The sequence below is a fragment of the Struthio camelus genome, chromosome 5 (genome assembly GCF_040807025.1).
Source record: "Struthio camelus isolate bStrCam1 chromosome 5, bStrCam1.hap1, whole genome shotgun sequence".
Lineage (NCBI taxonomy): Eukaryota > Metazoa > Chordata > Aves > Struthioniformes > Struthionidae > Struthio > Struthio camelus.
The window spans coordinates 68,857,877-68,877,878 of NC_090946.1; the positions used below are offsets into that span (position 1 = coordinate 68,857,877).

The 20,002-nt window shown below is 37.2% G+C and overlaps 1 long non-coding RNA gene across 1 annotated transcript; it reads left to right on the forward strand.

Annotated features, from left to right (window-relative positions):
- The first annotated feature begins 757 nt into the window (after positions 1 to 757).
- Positions 758 to 19,616, forward strand: LOC138067523 (uncharacterized). The gene is made up of 3 exons (XR_011141644.1): positions 758 to 982; positions 17,651 to 17,724; positions 18,389 to 19,616. It is a non-coding gene; the product is annotated as an uncharacterized lncRNA (long non-coding RNA).
- The last annotated feature ends 386 nt before the right edge of the window (positions 19,617 to 20,002 follow it).

A 20,002-nucleotide genomic window follows, 5' to 3' on the forward strand; every position in this document is an offset into this window, starting at 1 on the left:
GATGTTGTCGAATTTTCTGTGAGAACTACAGTGAAAATTCTATCTGCCACAACAGCTCACTCCACATAACCAAGCCGCCGTGCCTACATATCGAAATATAATTGGAAGCCTTTCTTTTGCACCCTTCTGACATATATGCCTACATACATAAGCACACAACCCTGCTTATTTGGAGGACAGAAGGAAAGATGGGCCTTACTGTTACCTCTAATGCTTCAGAAGTCTCAAAGTTGGAGCAGGAATCCTGTTCTTGGGAGCGATAACTCCCTGATTAATTGACTACAGTCCTGTGCTGTTGTTTTCTATCTGGTTGTCTATATACCTTATAGGAAGAAACAGCTGCCAAGGAACATAGGCAATGAGCGTCCCCATGTCCTAATTGCAATAATTGTGCATGGATATCTATTTCAGGTTGGATTTTTTTTTGATGTTTCTATGATTATCTTTCTTCTTTTTTTTTTCTTTTCCTATGTATGATGGGAAATAGCTGCTAAGGAATATGTTAGTTTACATTTCTTTTTGAGCATATACCGACTGTACTAAGAGTTAAACAAGAAAAAGAATGAAAATAAGCACAAAAGACAACATCCGTTCTCATTTCAATTTCCTGGAAGGAAAGTGTGGTTGGGCAGATGGTGCTTTTTTGTTTTACTAAACTAAATGATCAGATGTAAATAATATACACCATATAGGCTATAAAGATACGTTGAAGGTGAGGTTTCCATGTGCAGAGTAGTTATAGTAGAGAGTTTTTCTCTCCCTAGTGATATGTAAAGGTTTTTTTTTTTTTTACTTATTAATTTTTTTTTGTCTCTTCAGCTTGTTTACTGTACCCTCTAACTGCCTAGTCATACTTGATTCAACCACTGTATTTCAGAGAGTTGAGCTGTATATAAGCTAATTCTGATACCTTCCATGGAGAGCCAGGATACTGGTCTCTGGTTGAACGGGCAGAGGAGAGTGGCTGGTAATTTGGCATCACGTGAGTCTCAATATTTCTACATTGCTGTCTTTCTTCATGCCCTGGCTTTATTGTGCATTATGAGAATCTTTTTTCCTTGTGGTTGTCCAATGTGATTTTTCCATCATAGGAGTTCTCCTTTAAGTTGTTTTCCAAGCTGAAATGTTAAATCTTCCTAAGGCTGGGCAGAGTTTGTGTTCTCTGGTAATTAGAAAAGGCCCCTACCAAGGGAAGATAAAACCTTTTCTAAAATAACCCCGACTAAACATGGCCCAACAAGGTCATAATGTTGTCTTCCTGACATACATAATAGCAGAAGACGACATAGTGTTATATCTCTGCAAAGAAATAACATCATGGTTTTTGTTTTTTGCTGGGGTCAAAACGTGTACTTTTTCTTCGCTCCTTATGTGCTGAGTTAACTCGGTGGGACTCAGAGGACATGTCTATGTTCACACCACACGAACACCTCTGTTAATGGTAACAGACTGGAAACACTACGGAGGACACTTAGTATGCTATTACCTGTTTGAACCTCCTCAGGTCTAGGGTGATATTCTGAACATAACATTTGTGGCTACCAGAAGTTTTATTTAACCCTCCAACCTTTTTTCCTAACCTTACAAATGGGCAGAATGGAGGAGGAAAAAAGGATATTTTCTCACTGAAAGAGTAGCACCGTAATCCTCATAAGAGATGAGTCATAGGAAAATACAGAAATTACAAATCAAATCAGAATGACCAGATCTGGGGACATCAGAAAACATAACCACTGCTAAAACTCCTTTATAAACTATGGGACTGACGTTATCTAGAAGATTGGATTAAACTAAAACTGAATTTGCAAAGTTAACTAAAAATTAGAAGTACTAGGCTACAAAGAGACGCTACCTAGTTTTTTATAAGATGGTGATGCTGAATATATGCTATAAAAAAGATTGTCCTTTTGTTTTTCTTTTTATTTTTAATGTATCTTGATGCAAAAACTGTGCTTATTAACCTAGGAGACATGCTAACCGTTGTCAGGATTTTATCATGAGCTTTTTATTGTTATAAATTCATGACTCCTGGATTTAATTGATTTCACAAGAATTTCAGCTCTCACTATAAAATAAAATGTTTCTAGCATGCATTGCATAAATAAAACTTGAAAATGTGGTCAGAATAAACTCAAAGATGTCAAAAAAATTGTAAATGAATAAAATCTATCTTACTTTTTCAGATAGTCTCTCTGCTCTAGGGGCCTGATGCAATTTTGGAGTGCTTGATTTGTTAGCGCAGGGAGTATGAAAAGAAGGACCAAAACATGTTCGTGACATTATTTCAGTATTAGCAAGAAAGTGGAAGGAATAAAAAAAAGAAAACTAAAAATGTGTCAATTAGTCTGAAGCTGTTGTACAAACATGCATGATGCTTAAAGCAAACGTGCCATTGGAACTATGATAATATAAAGGAGAATTTTTAGTTAGCTATTAAAAGTGAAATAAATCAGAACAAAAATAAAGAGCTTGCAGAACTTCCTAAAAGTTTGAAAACCTCAGAGAACGAGATCCATCTTCTCTGGGTGGGCATAGGCAGCTCAGTAGTAAATAAATACAGGAACAAGTCAAATAAATAAATGTTCCAAAGAGGCGTTTCAGCAGCAGAGGAAGAAACACCGAAACGCAGACGCTTCAGCTCAAACACTGCCATGCAACTGCCGAGTGCTTTCGGCGCACAAAGGAGCCAGCAGCATGGCTGGCAGACTCATGCTGCTGCTGCTGCTGCATATCGCAATCAGGAAGTGAGGCTGCAGCACAAATGGCACCAAGAGACATTAAAAGAAGCAGCAGCAGCAGCTTCCCATCAGCAGTCAGGGCTTCAGTCAGTTGCTCACTCAGGCTCCCACAGCTAAAAGCTGACGAGCTTGAAACAGTTTGGGCCCCATAAGGCAACATGTAGTTAGAAAGGAAGGAAAGGCTTTAAACACCTGGGGCCAAACCTCTATCTGCCGTTGATCTCAGCTGCGATAAAACAATATGTGTAAGCCCAAGAGCAGTCTGCTCGCCTCTTGTATGTGTTGTGAAGCCCATAAAAGTTGACCATGGGATAGTTTTGACTTTTCTTATGAGGCACTCCTATAAACAACGTTACTATCCGGATGGAGATACAGATCTGTGCTTGCAATATATAACTCTGTGAGTAAATAAAGCATTAACATACACACATGCACACACTCATAGACACACATAATTATGGATAGCACTCTAAAATGAAGAAAAGAGAGACTGTTTGCAAATAAAACAGCCCAATCCCAGATTAAATTTTAAACAGTTACCAAACAAAACGGAGGCAGTGTACAGGCCCTGGCAAGCAGTTGAGAGTAAAACCTGCTGAACTAGTAAGACACCAAATGTCCTGTGGCACCGGAAAGTAAAAAATCTCATATCTGATTTTTCTTTCTCTTGAAAGAAGCACTTCATCATGCAAACCCACTTCTTTGTTTGGTGAGTGGGCCTGGACTGCCACTGTTCATTACTACAGGAGTCGATGTAGAAATCAACACTGTAGTGCCTTTCATCTCTTGTATTATAAGAATTCAAATTCAATTTTTATTTTACAGCACAGCCACACAATACCTCACAGTATGGTTCTCGGTTGCCTCCATCCGTTAACAATAGCTTTGAAAAGAGATATAGAACATAAAAATAAAACCTTCTTCCCCCCCTAGTCGTTTGTTTCATCTTACAAACAATAGCAATTGACTGTCTAAAACATACAATAATAGTAAGTAGAGTCTATTTAACAACTTACTCTTTCTAAATGTTTTTTTTTTTTTTCTTTTGAGCACCATCACGGTTAGCTGTTCCACACAATTGGGATCCACAAATTTTGGCCGTCTGATTCCTTTGTCAATCACATACCGAGAAGCTGAGGGTCTTTCTTAATTCACATACAGTGGACCATATTGTTCCTTCTGTAATCCTCAGGATTGCTATTCAGACCACAGAGATGAGGCGTTCAGCCCTATCGTAGGCTGCATGGCCTGATGGTTGCAACTCTCTAACTGGCACTGCGTGACTTTTTAATAGTTTGTTTTGGCTTGTTGCAAAAAGTTTTTCAAGCTTTTCGGTCTGAGAGTTTGAAGATAGCATATGCATGTGGTGAAGTGTAAAAGCCATACCAATACAACTAGATTAACTTTTTAAACAGCGACTTTAAAAATTGCATGGTCATCATTTCTCATCCTCTTTGTGAGCACTTCTGCATGTGCATCTGACTGAGATGCTCAGCAACTAGTGGTTAGTTCTGTGGTCAAGAGACGGTTTCATGAAGTCCCTTAAGGTATTTCATAAGCCAGGTGGCCCAGTGGATGTTCAGTTTTGGTTTAAATGCAACAAAATCCCATCAGTCTCAGCAGCGATCACAGTAACAGAGGAAACAGAGCAATGCATGAATTACAAAGGGGAGATGTCCAAAGTAATCTGGCTAGTTTATATTAAGAAAAGATTTGAGAGACCTGCTAGGTTTCTACTTAGTGCCCATCAAGCCTGAAATGGAGCACTTGAGCTCAGGTAAATTTATTTCAAATTGATTTGAACTATCCACACTTCCCAATTTGGACAGTCCAGACCAGAGTACCATGGAGAGAATCTGTTGACATTTCCTACAAAGAATAAAATTAAACCCATTCAAGTCAGGGATTTCAGTGGGATAAGGGACATGAAAATCAGGTCTTTGTATTTGACAATAGAAACAGAGCTTCACTGAGGCTGGCCGTTCTCAGAAAGTCTTTTGGGAAGTGACAAACCCAAGGAATCCTTCTCATTACTGTCTTCAAGCAATTAGGATCAACAAAACTCATACAGAGAAAATCAGACACATTATTTCTTCTTTTTCTGCTTAGTTAATATGCATCTTATATTTCTTTTGTAGATATAACATTAAATAAAGAGCAGCATTCTGAGGTCAGCTGTGGACTGTTCTTTTTATTATGGTAATTCTGTACATATCGAAGCTTATTCAGAAGAAATGGTCTGAAATGATTACCAAGACTTAAACAATTGTCACAGAAATCAGGAAGAAGGATAAGGCTTGCCAAAACCTCAAGAAAGTACTTCAGATAGTTTTTCTTTTATTGCCAAGCAGTGAGGTTCAAGTGAAATATTATTTGCAAATATTCACCTTCTCAGACTGTCACGAGCAGCTGTAACATACCCACTAGCAGCAATTTCCACTTGGCTCTATCCAGAGGGGGGGAAAGTACCAGGAGCTGCATTGTTTATAATTCCCTCAACCCCAGGGGCGATTCTGTTCACCAATTACCTGAAATTAAAGTTAGGTAATTTGACACGTCTGTTTGGTACCCGACCACAAACTACCTCTTAAGCAAACCAAAGAGTTGGATAGTTTATCTTCCACAATACTCTATAGAATTTCATTATTGCAGCCATGACAAGAAAGGAAAAATGAGAAGTTATACAGATTCATGAGTAGCTGGGGCTTGGGGGTGTTTTGGGTCACCATTGTTTGTCTACCATTGGGTCACGTAATCACTGTTACGTGATCCCAGTAGATCTGAGGAGGAGGATATTGGGAGGCAATTTTCTTCCTAGGATGAGGGTTCCCAATCAAACGTAACAGATATAGTAAGAACTTAGCAACAAGAAGCTTCAAAGTGCAGTATTTGACAGGAAAACATGCCTTTCTCTGCAGTTAGAGCATTTCATACCTTGTGTCTTTGCATGCAGTTATATTAGCTAGAAAAACAGCTATATGCATGCAGAGAATTACCTACCTTATCTACAGTGGGTGATTTTTGATCTTTAAGGCCAGTCATTTAAATTATGTAACTGCATCTTGAATGAGATTATATCTAGACTTGGAAATTTTTTAAAGTCAGGTAAACCTGTTAAGCATTTTATTGGTGATGAGTTTGTGTATGCACCACTTGTTTATCTTTTTGTGAGTAAAGAATTAGCTGCCAAGTACCATGACTGAACTGCATGACTCACTCTGTGGATTCATTTACAGTCTGGTGAAACCAGTAGTTGGTAACACCTATCCTTTGTAAGAACTTTTTTACGTGTTGTAATTCTACAGATGAATACTTTTTTATTTTACACAAAAGATTAAGCTGATATCCTTTAAAAACTCAAAAGATGACTCAAAATTCATTCGTTTCTACGTTACATTAGCCATATACCAAAGTGTTCAACGTAACATCTATGAAGTGGGCCTAGTTCTCACTTTCATCAGTATAAATCAGGAGTAATTTCAACGATATCATTAGCCTTAAACAGTATAGAACAAGTGAACAAGAAATACAGAGCCACTATCTTTTACTAGTCAGAGGAGTCAATTGTTAATTGTGAAATCTCATTCTTGTTAGCATAGCTTCCTATTAGGAAATTGTAGAGCCATATAAGTAGCAAGTGCTTTATTTTTTAATTCTGAATATGATTACCCTTTCAACCATATTCTGCATTTCATTTTTACTATGAAAGTTGTTCGTTGCCCAATTTCAAGCTGAAAAACTATAAAAGTCCATTTTGACTTCGCTATAGCAGAACTAAAAGATTTTTTTGAACTAAGATTAAATTGATATATCTTGAGCTTCTGTCATTGTAATATGACATTAGGAGCATAGTCAAATACTAGCTTTGACTATAAGTGTCCTACTAAAGTAGTAGTCTACTGCAGAGTGCTTTTTGATATATCAAAGAAATGGTACTATCTTTCAAACTGCATTCATATTCTAACCTCCTATCATCAAGGTAAAGTAATGGCAAGACTAAAGCCTGAACTTTTTTTACATTTTCTAGAAGTCAGTGCTATAAGGAATTGCCTGGCCTTACATTAGATATTCATGTTTAAATGAACCACAGCTAGGCTTTCCAATCTACAAACTACGTTAATTAGATTCTGTGCTTTTCTCCATATTTTATTTTAGGCTTCCTCACCCTCTCCCCTGCTGCCATTGCTATAGCTTCACTAATGACAAGCCAAGTAAATTTTTTTTTTCCTATAGTTAAAATACTTTTGTTGGAACTATCCACAAATGGTTCTGTATAATGCTGATGGCCAGTGACTTCATTACTCAGTGGGTAGATACTTTTCTACTTCATTATCTCTCCGGTATGTCACCTCCAATACAGAAGGTCCTACTTTAAAAGCCTCTGTTTTCGTTTTGCAAAAAGTCTTAGTTGATGGATGAAACGCTTCTTTAAACAACTCAATATTTATAATTCTGCTATGGCTAAGCTATGTATGGAGAGAAAGACAGACAAACAGACAGGCAACATATGGCTATGAAAAATTAAGAGCAGCCCTAGTTGTGAAGGGTCATTAAGCTGGACACTGTAGTGTATCTCTAAAGGCAGATGGGGTATCTATGACAAGAGTTTGGGTTCCATTTGCTGGGCAATTTTTTTCTTTTGTCTTTCTTACCTCTTCCCCCTCACCCCCCCCCCCACCTTTGAAAAAAGCCACTTTTTGTCCTGGGAATAGCAGAATGAATTCTGACTTCAAATTTTCTTTTTGTCCTAATCTAGAACAAAATATTGAACTCCACAGTCACAGAGCAAAACTTCCAAAAATGTTTATTTGAAACAACTGAAACTATACATTAGTTTTGATTGGTTGGGTGGTTTTACTAAAGTCAAAAAGACCTTCACTGAACAGCTTAAAATGTTATACTACTGAATATATATCTATGATGTACACGTTAATATAGAATAAAATGCAAATGTTGAAAGGATAAGTTTTGAAGAGGCAAACAGCAGAAATGAAATAATCCATTTTGATTTTAAGTCACTGAAATGTTTCCATTAAAAATATTATTAAAATCAGCATGTCCTTAGGAAATACTCGAAAGAAAGAACCATGCATATGCTGTGTATGTTACATGGGCAGCCTGAGATGGAATGAAAAAAAGAAAAAAAAAAGAAAGAAAGGACATAACCTTCCAGCATAGCTCAAAGATAAAAATGAATATGTTAAACTTTTCTGCTACTGAGAAGCATCATATGGACAGACTTCATCTGTGGAACTGAGTGACAAAGCACTACTACTGACTGAAAACATTCAAGATTTGGTCTGGACAGCAACCTCTTGGACTGAAAAAGCTGGCTGATCTTTAGATCAAAAGCTCTGTTTTCTGAGATATGCAGCCAAATATCAGGGTATATCAGAGACATTTCTCAACAGGGTTGAGATTGCTTCCTCATTTCCACGTCAGATGATAGCTCCTTTCCATCAGTGCTGGGTCAGTTTATAGTGCCTCTACCTCAAGACACACTTCTTGATCTATCCAGCTTCTTACACCTTCTTTTACATGCACAGATCAAATCTTCTGAAATTCTACCTTCTTGTCACAGTGCATCATGAACATAGAAGTACAGACAGATTAGACTTGAGCAGCTTATAATATGTCTATACTAACAATGCTTTCAGATGCTGGATGCTGATATTGGCTCGGCTGAAACTGTTTATGGCCAAAATTCATTGTCACACCAGAAACAGAAAATAAAAAATCAAGAACTGTGAAGGAGGAACCTTATGGCCAAATTCAAATCACAATAATGCTATCATCAATTGAGAATAACAGTAAAGAACTGAACGGAGCTGCTCCTGATTGCTCCCGAGGTAGAAAGGATCAGGAAGTACTGTCAGGCAGCTCTGCACTTCTCTAACCGGTGCTTCCTCTGCAGCTCACATGCTCTAAGTCATGCCATATGATGGTGAACACATGGCAACCTGGTCCCACTCTCCTGATTCACATTGTTCTTACATGTAGCCCTATTTTACCTGCATAAATAGGTAGGAATTTCCAATTCCATGGAGATAGTACAAGTTTGGTCATGAAGATAATTAAGTCCTTCGGGCTTGAACTACCCAAACATTTCATACTTGAAAGAAATTCAGACATGACTCTGAATGTCTGGACTAATGCCATCTAAAGAGTTTGGATTCGTTTGTGGTTTAAGATCAGTTCTAAATTCCTCTTCACATCAGTTCGTCAGTCAGATATTTATTATTCTTACTAGTAGTGTTCTAGAATCGCTAGAAATTCTGAGAAAGATATTGTACTGCCTACTTCTACCTACACATAGGAAGAGCTAGTGTCAGTTAAAAACTTTAGATCTAATTGGCAAAGATGGAAAAATAACCAAGGAGAGAAATAAAGCCTTATTGCATCCTGTTACAAAGGGTAACAGAACAACTAAGAAGTCACTTGCCCAAAGAAAAACAGAACACACCAATTGTACAGCTGGGAAAGGACTCTATGGCTGCTAGCTCCCAAGGCAATAGGAGGCTTAGTCTCTAGATCACATGACTTTAAATATTTTGTGGCAATAATTATTTCTAATTGTTATTGTTCACTGTAGTCAGATTAAATTATTTTTAGATTTTCCAGAACCTTTAGAACTCCAATATCCAAACAAGTATATTCTCTGTAAAGGATGGATGCTGACAAAACCTTATATTTGAAGGAATTTACAAAAATGTAGTTACCTCCTGGAATTGCTGTGGTGGTCAGAGAGAAGTGAGACCCCTTGGTACAGAAACAGGGGCATTTCTGAGCATGAAATCAGGTTTAGACGGCTAGAGATCTTTGAGGCTAAAAAAAAAGAAAGGCAGATAAAAAGCTCTGTTTATCTCCAGGAATACGGAGCCTCTGGAAGGTGCCCAAGTCACATTCTTAGCTGAGATTTGTAATTCTACCTGTACTACAAAGTAGAAGACCTGGGCTTCACTCTTAGGGTTTTTTTTTTCTTTTTTGGGTGTTTGTATTGATTTTTAAATTGTAAATATCAACCGTTTATTTATAGCAAGGATTTTCCTAATAGTAACACCGCCTTGCTTAAAACATATTATTTGCTGTGCTGTTTTAGTGTTCGCTAAAAACTCTTGAAATCAAATGAAGAATCTGAAGTAGAACTGTCTCGGCTGTGACTAGGTTTATAAACTTCACTTTCTTTCCTGAGATAGGATTTTTTTGAAAGGGGTGTATGTGTGTGTGTAGGGAGTGCCGGGGGGGGGGGGGGGGGGGGCGGTCACCATGACATGCAGTAAATAATATCAAATAAGACTTGATTAGCAGCTCTGGTGAGATACCAAGAAAGATTAAAACTCATCTGCTCAAAACGTAGTAGTTTGCTGTTGTCACAGAAGTGCTTTACTGACACCCAGAAGCAGTTATAATAAGCAAAAAGATATTGTTTTTACAAGGGCAATTTTAGGCTAAATTTAATCTGTTTTTAAAGAGCTGAAGTGGAAAAAAAAAAAAGAAGAAAATCAAAAAATCAAATTTCTGCTCTGAACTCAGATTATTTTGAAATTGCTGGTATTGCAGTGTGTTAAATATAGTACAATGATCTTCTACTATTCTTGAGACATGACAGCAGTTAGGTGACAACTTAAGAGGACCTTAAATGAAGCAAAACAGAACATCATACTCACTGAGGGAACTGAAGAATAAACTAGCTTTGTCAAACTATCTGTAGACTACTACTACTACTACTACTACTACTACTACTACTACTACTACTACTACTACTACTGCTACTACGGTGAAAGTTTGGTCTCATGCGTCAGGAGTCGTTCCCGATGCTGGACAAGGGATAGTCCCATCCTGCATTGGAAGAGTCTTCCTACTGAAGCATGCAGCATATCCATTCACTGAGCTGGTTGAGGATAAGGGATAGGAAATCAAATTTATGATTACTTCTCACAGATGTCAGTACTGAAAATAAAAGTTCTTCTGGCTCAATATATCAGAGGGCTATTTGTCTATTAATTTGTACTGGCTCTGACTGGAAGTAATTGTAATATTTTTTATTCTAGCATCAGCATGTGGTAACATCCAATTAATTTTAATTTATCAATGATAGTAAATGTGTTTATATGTATATACACCTCCTTAGAAAATACTGTGCTTGTGTTACTTCATCAAAAGAGACAAACATTTTTCAAGTGAATATAATTTAGGTCATTCAGGAGACATTTTCATAACATAATTTTGAGAAACTAAATGAAACTCAATTCAGATTATATTCCAAACTTAACACTCAGTTTAAGCTGACTGAAGGCTGAGTACCTTTCAATCCTATCTGCCACTGTAATAAATAATATGATTAACTTGCTTATCCTCCTGATCCAAACTGTAGCACCTTGTTTTTTAATGATATTTTAACAATCAGTCTCACTTCTCTAGTTTCTCTTTTGGTAATATTTTCCTAATTCACTACAAAAATAAGATCTGAGACTAGATCTCAAAGACCTTTGAAAGTACTGTCCAGTTGGTTAGGGACTGAAAGAATTCTTTTGCCTTGCAAGTATAAACATACCCAGATGAATCGTGTGCCTACAAGCTTCATCCTGCTGTTTTTCAACTAATCATTTGCAAAAGTGAAAAAAAGAAAAAAAGTAAGAAAGAAAAAAAAAAGACTTCTTGTAGGTGAGCCACAGCAGGGCAATTAAGATGATATGGCAGAGGTAGACATCTGCTCCTAGACAGATACAGTTCCACTGATGCTATCTGTAGCTGCAATCCTTCTGAGAGATAAACAACGTGCAAGAGCAATGCACAGAAGGAAATGCCACACTGAGAAAGTGGTGATCGGAGACCAAGCTTGCGGCCCCTGTGGTCTGAGAAAGAGAGAGAGGCAGCAAGAGAAAAAGGGAGGGGTGGCATGTGGGGCCTGTACCAGGCACACACAGGTGACAGAAGTCATAGGACAGATGCACATCAAGATGCAAAGTTGGAAGACGTGCAAGAACTGACACTGGAGGGGAGCAGAATTAAAGCAAAGATGAAAGGCGCAACATGACCGAGAAAGAAAGAGACGGAAAACACCTCTCTAAGCTGCATGCATGTAGTTACAGTTAAAGTATATTGGAATTTAAAAAAGTAATTAGCAGATGATTTATTCTCTAAGATTTGGATGCTTGGAGGGACTTCTTGGAATTTCAAACTCACATTTAGGTTCCTCACTAACCATCTGAACTGTGCTCCCTAGGGTGAACGATCGCTTGTCACTATTTCGTATTACTGTCACAGGGATGCTCATAGACACAATGGAAATGGGATTCCCCCTTCCCCTTGTTGCTTGATACCATACAAGCCTGAAGGAGAATGTGGTGTATATATGTGGAAATAACTTTCAAGCCAAAGGATTACATTGTTTCATTTAGACGAGACTGGAAGCAACAGTAAACTGTCAGAGAGAGCTCCCTGACAGCACCAGGTAAAGGCAAGGCATGTGGTCTCGGGCTGTGACGAGCACTGCTGTGGCTTCCCATGTTATTTGCCCCTCACTCTCCTTGTGAGGAGAGTTTGGCTGCACTCCTCCGATGCCAGGGGTTCACAGTCTCACCAAAACTCAGGGAACATCCTTCCTCCCTCTGACTTTCCCACATGCCAATGAAGGCTGAGCAAAAGTACATTTCATTCAAGAAACTCTCTAGAAAAAAAAAAACAAACAAAAAAACAAAAACAAAAAAAAACGTACACAGCAAGAATTCAAGGCCAGCCCACTTGCTAAGAACACAGGCCGCAAATAAATACCAGGAATGTCTGCTGAGGGGAGGTCCTCTGACTTGCATGATATGCTTTCTTCCTCTCCTGGGCGGGCTTGGGGCTTGATTTACACCAGTGAAAGCTGAAGAACTGAAACAATCATCCTATCTGGCATCAGAATCTCAAACCGATAAATGGAAGTTTTCATAATATATGTTATAATAATACCTCAGCTGGGTTACCCTGTGTTCCCATTTTGTGTATAAATGTTACGTTTCTCTGACATGGAAGGAAAACAACAATTTCAAACTAAAGAGCTTAATGTAAAATCAAAGATTGGAGTGAATCCCATGTCCTCATGCAATCTTGTGCCTTGGGAAGTTTTTAAATTGCTACTCCTGAAAGGTGCTTGCCCAGAAATCCCCAATTCAGAAATTTTCTGTTTTTTCTGCATAACAGAGAGAGAGATGGACTTAATGTCTTTAACAAACAATTCACTTGAGGCTAGATTCTGCTATCCTGAATCACATTATACCCCAGAGAGAGTAACAAATTTAGATACTTCTTGTGTCCACAGGATGCTCATAAACAAAGTGCAGTTATCTCCAATGAATTCATTATGGCAAATTGTGCAATAAGGCTTTTTGTTTATTGAACTTCATTTTTATCTCTCTTACTCTAAAGAGTAATCACGAACATTTGAGTGATGTAGCCCTTTATTTTTTTTAAGATTCACACATAGCCATTCCATTCTGTTTCTTTTTAATTTCACATTCACACATGCAAGCTTAAACATTTCTTTCTGAGACAAGAAAGTTAGAAAAACTCAATCCTGTGAGTATTCACAGAAAGTGAAAAAAAAATTTAAGTGTAGAGTTCTAGTGTGCATGAACTAAGGAACTTAAAATTTTTAAATATGAGCCTGAAATCTCATTATTGCTTTAATAAAATTCACCTAGATCTATATCTACATCAAAATATGAACAGTAACAGAAATGAATAAAACTCTTCTGATAATGTATCTACTATTAGTGTATCATTTCTAGTTTTGCAGCACAATTAATTCTACATATCCAGTAAATTATTCAAGCTTTTGGAGGCTGTCAAATGAGATCTGATCATTTGAGTTAGCTAAAAACATCTACAGTTTTGGAGAATGTGGACTTCCCCTTTTAAAATACATACAGAGACCATCTAACCACAGAGAATGCCATTCATTGTAGATAAGACCTCTAATAGTCATCAGAGTACAGTAATTTCTGAACATTACAAATGATAATGTAGCTGTGTTATTCCCAGCCAGTAATTCCTGGTTAATCTGACAGCTATGGAATGAATACATTCTGTGTTATCCTGCAATATATATTTGACTGATAAAATGTTTTTTATTGGATTGTTCTCCTGTTTCCTCCTCCTTTTTCTTTTTTTTTTTTTTTTGAGAAGTCTAAAATAGCTGTGTTTTGTGAAAAATTTGAAGTTACATTATTAAAAAGAAGAGCTCTTTCTCCCTCTCCTTTTGTATTTCTCAATGCAGCAAAGTTAATCAGATATACAACTTCAAATGAGTAAATTAATAACAGTGCTACAAAATTTATTTTGGGGTATTTTGCACTATTTAGTAATAAACAACTATGCTACCCTGCGCTGTCAAGAAGCAGACTGTCATTATGACTGTACTTTGCCTTTTCACTGGACTGTATAGCATCACTTGAAAGAGTACCCCCTCCTCCATCTCTGCTTTGCTTTGCAGGCTTTTTTTTATCTTTTCTACCTTGCTGGAGGCATTATTAGGGCAGTTCACCTCTGACCAAATGGGCAGACAAACATCCATCCTCTGGAGCCACTACTAGTGTTATTTGGTAGATCAGCTCTCAAATGGTGCTGAACTGTGACCTCTTCTGTTCAAAGACTAAATGCATAAACCTGAGTTTCCATTGGTGCCAAGCCTGGGAACCTGAGTTGCTCCCAAATCCCAGGTCTCCCAGTCAGCAGCACAGTGGGCAGCTCATCATGCCAACCAGCCAGCCTGAAAGAATGTCTTTATTGTCTCTTCAACAAATTCCTTATTGTTTGGCCTACAGGCTGCTAGACCTTGTGAGTGCTATTACTTATCTGTTAACTTTCTTTTTCTCTTTGATTTTGTTTATAAATAAAATTAATTTCTGTTGTTATTTATCAATGTCTTTTTAAAAGATGACTGTTGCTTTTATTCTTTTTTTTTTTTTTTCATTATATGTCTGCCTCTTGGAAGCGTGAATGAGCCAGCAAAATGATATGAACCCTGCAAGGTCAGGCTCCTCAGAAAGAACGGTCTGTGGAAGTGCTAAGTGTCATTATAATGCAGTGCTGAATGTTACATAGAGCAAAATGAGAGCAAAAGCTTTAGACCTTTCAGGAGTTTCTGAAGATGAATACTGTTTCTCTGCTTTTGGCCTCATCCTCTCTGTACTGATTGTATAAATAGGGAAAGCTGGATAGAAGTATGTTTATTTTGGGACCTTACACTTTGGGGATGTTCAAGGGCCAGTTATGTTTAGATGAAGTTAAAGCAGACTGCCTAGTCTAGCTGTTCTTTATCCCTTGAGATAATTCTGAAAGAAGTTAATGGCTGGAGCCAGAACTTGACCTTGCGTCTTAGGCAGGAGCTTCTGGAAGCGCTACTGCAGGACAAGCACTCCGAAAGGCCCAGCTAGGCAGAGCGTCAGCAGGGTAAAGCTGATATTGCATAATTCAGCCAGATTGACCTTGGGAGAAGAAGAGGTCCACAACTGTGACTCCATCACTTGATGAGGTGGACCGCGCTCCATAAATGTGACCAAAACCTACAAAGGGAATAAAGCACCCTTTTTCTTCTCTCTCATATTAGTGATTCTGTATCCAGACATGTCCACTTGTTCAGTGTGGAGCCTTGCTGGTCGCGTTAGAAATCATTTGCATTTCCAGTGTTTCTGGTGGAGTTTTATCCTGAGTAGTATTCCGAACAGAAGTGTGCCTTGTCTCTGTGCAGGGACGGCGAACCTGGATGGAAATATTCCTGTGAAAGGCAAGATAGTTTCTAATCCTCTGAACAGTGCTAATAAAGATCAGTTTAAATACTCATGTATTTCTCCATCATTTTTTGCGCACACTGCTTAGGCAAAACGACAAAGCTACAAGGTTTTGTGGGGCCATGGATGATCTAAGAGTCATAAAAATTTCTTAAATGTGTATATGTGTTTGTGCATGTGTGTGTGTGTCTGCGTGTGTATATTTATATACATACATACATACATATACATATACATATATATATGTGTGTGTGTGTGTATATATATATATATATATATATAAAATTTAATACTTTTCAAGTATGAGAATGGCCGCACAAGAGTAGAAGAATTGCAAAACTAAAATGTCCACATTAAGCTGATGCATGGTACATACTGGATGATATATATACTGCTTTATTGTTCAGTTGTGGCTCAGGAAGCTAAATGCATAATTTAAGATATATGTATAGTCTAAGGGTCAAATGCTGTCAGTTACATAAGTGTAAATCAAGAGCAATTGCACCAAAGTGACTGGAGTTGCAGCACCCTGGATTTACACAAGTGTTACTGAAAGCAGAATATGAGTCAATATGTGTCATCAATACAGCTGAGTTAGTGGTACTGAGGGAGTTTTATGGTATGCATGAACCTAAATCCTTCACATTTTTTCATTCATTTTAATATTACATTTAAGTTCCAATTTTTTGTTACTATTTTTAAAGGAATAAGAAAGTAAGTGAGGCATCCACATCCCTCATCTACCAAACTTTATCAACCCTCAGTTCAGGATGACATGACAAACATCTCGTCATAGGTATAGACAGCTTCTTTTCCTTACTTACATGTAAGGCCAAGCTCTTAACTGACATGAATGCACAATTCTGAACCCCAGGCAGCATGTTTCTAGGCTGACGTTCGGACACAACAGTGAAAGCATCTTTTATTGTTCATCTGTTCTATTAGTGATTACACAGGCAACACATGAAGGGATGGGAAGATAAGTTTTTTAGAAGTAGGGAGGACAAGGATTTGGATGCAGCAGGGCAGATTGTGGACTTGCCTGAAGTAAGTGAGTATGGAAACTTGGCAGCTGTGAGAACAATCAGCTGTATGAAAAGAGCATGGGACAACTTTCTTAACAGACAGTTCTTGGGTTTGTTATTGAGAGGTTCAAGGGGGAAAAATAGCTTCGCATGGCACACTGATTGTAAGATGCACAACTATGGCACCAAACAAGGAGATATAAAAAACTGATAATCTGTTGCAGAACTGGCAGAGTACCTGTCAGATCAATCTGGCCTTCAATGACCTTGTTTTGCATGGAGAAAGAATATATGGTTTTCTGGGCTGAGAGGAGGTTTTCAATTCTGAAGGGAGGTTATGTGTTAAATATATGGTAGCAGCCTATTCAGTAGTAGAAGTCAAGTCCCTTACATGTGGAGCCAGAATCTGGTAGTCTATCACATAAAATAAAGCCATTATTTCTTAAAATACTTTTAAATTGAACATATTATTTTTAAATCACTTGTTTTATAAGATTCTTGAACACGTAGAAAGATTTAAAAAGCCCGGAAGTAGATTCTCCAATATTCCCATAATCAAAAATGGCTGACTGAATTCATGAATTCAGGTCACGTTTACTTAAAAAAAAAAAAAAAAGGAAAAAAGGTCGCAAATTACAATGATCAGCTATGAGGATTTATTACTTCAAAAGGGAAACAGAACAAATATTCTTGAAATAAGAAGGGTAGAATAAGTCTGAATACCGTCATAATAATTACAATTAAATAATAATTTCAAAAAAATACCCATAATGAATTATCATCAGTTTCAGAACATTAAGACATATTTGAATATTGTATATTAGATATACATTTATATAGACATAAGTGCATGCAAGTCTAGAAATAAAATTATTAAAGAAAGACACATTCGTGTACATGCTCAACACTTTCCCACCCTTAGCCAGTTAGAATGCCGTATGGATATGGATTTGTCAGGATTGTTTGATCCCAAAAGCACTTGTATAAGAAAAACTTCTCTTTCAGAGAAATGATCTCTCAAGAGACTGATAGTGATGATACAATAGGCTGGAGCTGCTATTATTAAAAAAAAAAAAATTGCTACTTTTTCTGACTATGTTTCTTTTTCTCCCAGTGGGATTCTGATTCCAGACATTCTGCTAGCCTGACATCCACTGGGAAAGTGATGACACCATAAATTATTTAAAGGTTTGAAAACCACAAGAACTACTGTATATAACCAGATTGGACCGACTTTTTAACTCTTTTGATTAATAATACATAAAGCCTTAGATATGTGAATTGGTCGAGTGCTAACCTGTTAACAAAAGGAGTAGAAGGGATGAATTCTAACATTTCTCATGAGTTATTCTACTTAACACACTGACCAAACAAAACAAACAAATGGAATGCTTTGCCTTAGTCTTATACCTTCAATGAACCATCAATATTTGATGACTACCTAATGTCTCTATATATACAGCTATAGATGATGTTTTGATCGTCCGGCTTCCCAATAACAATCTTCCCTGCTTTTTCCTGCATTCCTCAAAACACACAAGTAGAAACAGTTGCAATATCTTGCTTTCTTTTTTAATTTTAATTTTAACTGCACTACTCAGAAGTGAAAATGATATTTCAATCTTCAGAAACAACAAACAAAGGCTAGAATTTCCCCAGTTTATGACATTTTATACCCAGCAACATGATGAAAGTAGATATGTATGATGTTTAAAGAGACCTCATGCGCTACCCTTCCACTGCTGGCTCTATTTTTAATTATCAGTGGGTTTGTAAATTTCGTGCTATTATTTTCTACTTTGGGTGGAGCTCTGAGACAAAAAAAGTATTCCTATTTTCTTTCCTGTTCAAGTATGGAAGAAAGGATGGCCTGCATTTCTGAGCAACAAGAGAAACTCTACTGGAGACAGATCACTGTTTCTGGGTAATCTGACCTATGCTTCAGGATACAACCTATCCATGGTGACTTCATACAATGCATTAGTCTACGATAGCAACCAACGTCTTTTCTGTATTATCCTTCAGGATTTGGTTTTATTATCCAAACCGAATTTTGACTCCCTTAGCGTAGATGTAGGATTGCATCTTGGTATGATTCACTTCAGTCATTCCTGTGCACTTCTCCTTTATGATTCCCCATATAATTGAATTCTTGACTTCTTTCTGTATCTGGTACTCCTGCTCAACCTGCTAAATGTCCAACGACAGAAACACTGATCAGTTCTTTTTTCCTCTTGACATGGTCATGGAGCCTTCCTTTCTTGGTTCCTCCTAATGAAAAGTATGTCTGGCTGCCCACCTCCCACTTACACATCTTTTAAAATTTCTGTCCTAGCAGTCTGACCTCTGTCCATCCCTCTTCATACAGTATCACCAAATGATCCCTCCATCAAATATTTTGCAAACCCTAAGATCTATGTGGGGTTAATCTACATAAAAGGCAGGAATATTTCAATCCAAAGATACACCATGAAACTTTTGTCAATCCAACTTTCTCAATTTAATCAGCTATTTTGGTGTAAATCTGTGTGGATGTCATACAGTTAGCAGAATTCAAATGAATTCATTACAGTGCGACCAAAATGTGAATCATGTCCCAGCTCTGAGAAATAAATAGGATTCAATTTTGTACTAAAATATAAACTTCAGAAAAATGTAACAGCCCAAAATCAGATCTGAATTGGATCTCACTTATGACACCAACAGTAAATGTAAATTATTTATCATAATTTATTAAATGTTAATGAGTTCCATCACCTGACTTTTGTATGCACAACTTTTATGTGAAATCTGTTGTCAGATTCTGTTCCTTTTCTGGCTCTCAGTATAAAACAATCTGTTTATAGCTCCTCAAATACAATGCTAGTATATTCTTATTCTCTACAGATAATAAGATTCTTGCCTACAATAAAAAAAAAAAACCTTTTCAAGAGTGAAGACCATATCAATAGCAATGTAGCTACATTAATTTGTTTGTTGTTACAGTTATACACACCATCTGAACAATCTACCCTGTCCTAAAATAAAATTTTAGTCATAGCATTATTTTTGTGTATTTTCTTACCGTCTTTTAAGGTCTAACCGAGGGACTGAGACCAGTATATGACTTTACCAGAATAGCAAGTATCTTTCTTATAGTATCTTTCAGCAGTCATTAAAAAAAAATAGAGATCAGCATTTGTTTTCTTTTCCATCTGGGATTATGTGACAAAATGATCTCCTGCATCTAATCAATTATTTTTCTTCTATATATTTTACATTTTCCTGCAAAACCATTTGCAAGTATAACAGAAAGATCCTTTAGAGATAATCTGGTGATTATGACAAATTCAACCTCGGACGCTGCAGGCATTAAAAGATGAAAATTGCCTAAAGTCCACTGTTGTACAATAAATCTGTACCTCTGGACTCCTGTCCTGAGGTGAAAATGCAAACCAGAGAGATATTTAGAATCATTTTGACAGTT